The sequence below is a fragment of the Silurus aristotelis genome, assembly GCF_946808225.1.
Source record: "Silurus aristotelis genome assembly, chromosome: 17".
In the NCBI taxonomy this organism is placed as follows: domain Eukaryota; kingdom Metazoa; phylum Chordata; class Actinopteri; order Siluriformes; family Siluridae; genus Silurus; species Silurus aristotelis.
The window spans coordinates 4,334,451-4,336,950 of NC_139590.1; positions in this window are offsets into that span (position 1 = coordinate 4,334,451).

The window sequence follows — 2,500 nt, forward strand, 5'->3', positions numbered from 1 at the left end:
AGCCTTGTGCTGCCACCTGTGGGCGTTTTTTAAACTGGTATTTTTTCTTGCACTTATATTTGAGTAGAATATTTTATTACTCTTTCCACCACGGATTTAACGCTTGTCATCCTTTAAAGTTGAAGTTGTGTGTTTGAGACGCTCAAAATTTGTGTATTTGTTGTGTATGAATTTGTGTATTTGAACAATTTGATCGACAAAAAGGTTATCAGTTGAAATAAAAACAAAGTTGTAACATCCTTTAATAACTTCAATTCAGTCTGTTCTTTCACTTTCTTTTTTTCTTCTGCAGACGTTTCAGGACCCTCATGGTAGCGTCATTCTCTGGAGTTTGACTCAAAAAACACCGGAGAGCTGCGCTTTATCATACCGTATGGAGTTGTATGAGATGTGAGAGGAAGTAGGCCCATGGTGAAGCCAGGAATGGAGAACCTCTGCTTCACCATCCCCCTGTCCTCCGAGCCAGAAGCGATGGGCAGGATTATGACTTTCGCTTTCCTTCTGAAAACTCCGCTTTCTTAGAAGCCTTATATAGAAGTACAAAAAAAAAATTCCTTTTTTAAAATGGCATGGGCTGGGAGAGGGAGTGATAAAAAGATAGAAGGAGATACAAAGAAAGTGCAAGAAAGAGAAAGGGAGAGAGAGAGAGAGAGAGAGAGAGAGAGAGAGAGAGAGAGAGAGAGAGAGAGAGAAAGAGAGAGAGAGCGAGGGATGTTCTAAAAATAAAACATCTGTTCTTGTAGGAGGAGAGAAAGCAACAAGAAAAGAAAGAGAGGGAGAGAAAGAGAGAGAGAGAGAGAGAGAGAGAGAGAGAGAGAGAGAGAGAGAGAGAGAGAGAGAGACAGAGAGAGAGGGAGAAGTTTAAAGAAAAAGTCCAGCCTGAAACACATTATAAATGTTTATATTGAAATATTTGTCATGATTTCAGAGATTCTGGTGCTAATTTGCGGGTTGGCTGGATCACCGTTATCCCCGTGAGAAGGAGTCGCTGGAGCAGCAACGATGATGTTTAATAGAAGAAAACAATTCGCATTTAACTCCAAAATTATTACTTCTCTCAGCTTATGGACACGCCTATATTCAGCCACGCCCATATCTAGCCACACCCACCCACTTCTAACCACGCCCCCCATTTAATCACCATTGAATCGCTGTATGTGTATTGGCTTCACTCCATCTTTGGGTCTCATTAAGTGGATATCAGGTGGTTTAGGCTGTTTTCTGCCAATGATGTCAGCCAGCAGTCTAAGTGCATCATGGGATATGGAGAAAAATGGAGCAATTGGAGTTTGGAGATTTTCAACCAAAACAAACGATTCTCTCAGAAATCAATCATAAAATAAATCTTTCAAAGAAATGTTGATTATACGTATTGATATGCAAGTCATTCAAGGTCCGTTTTTTTTGTTAAAGTGTGATTAACGAGGAGAGAACAAAGCAGTGTGTGTGTGTGTGTGTGTGTGCGTGTGTGTGTGCGTGTGTGTGTGCGTGTGTGTGTGTGTGTGTGTAGCATATTGAAAAAAACGCACTAATTTCTATAATTCATATAACAGACCACTTGTGTGTGTGTGTGTGTGTGTGTGTGTGTGTGTGTGTGTGTGTGTGTGTGTGTGAGAGATGTAATAGTAGTGATAAGATTGTAAAAATGAAAGAAGTTGAAGGAAAAATAGATTCCAGATTTTTTTTTTTTTGGTGAGATTAAACACTTTAATTCCCTCCTCCTCCTCCTTTGTCTTTTTTCCTTTCCTGGAAGTCCATCTGCTTTTCATTTAGACACAAAATGTGTTTCGGGAGGCCGTATTAACACCTCTCTTGCTTTCTCTCTCCTCCTTTTTTCGCTCTCGCTCTACTTTCCCTCATTTGCTCCCTCACCCAAGCCTTAACACTCTCTCGTCAGTACACACACAGGCTCCAGATTCCCCATTTCGTCACTACCCAAATAAATAAGCGAACCTTTCTTTACCTACTTTTTACTCCGGCATTCCGGGCCGCTCCATCTCACACGATGACATCACAGCTGGAAGAGGAAAAGGCCATTTTTTATTTAATAAAAGTGCTTATTACGGCATATCGCTCCTGAGTATAACAGGATGTAACTATTGTAGCTTTTTATGTACTAAGTGCTGTGTAGAGTTTGGTGCGAAAAACAAAAAACATCCGTTTTGGTAGCTGTCTGTCAATCAGATAAGATTGTTCATGCTGGTTCGAGCTGATCGGAAAGGCAATGGTAATGTGCATAACTACTTTTTACATTCGTGTTAAACAGAAAAGCATCTCAGGATGCACAACACATCATACGCCTGTCATCCAAGGCTATGAATCTGATGTTAAGTCAAGTCAAGTCAAGTTTATTTGTATAGCGCTTTTCACAACAGACATTGTCTCAAAGCAGCTTTACAGAAAACAACAGTGAAGGTGAATGGTGTGCGTTTGTCCCTGATGAGCAGCCGTGGCGACAGTGGCAAGGAAAAACTCCCTTAGATGATATGAGAAAGAAACC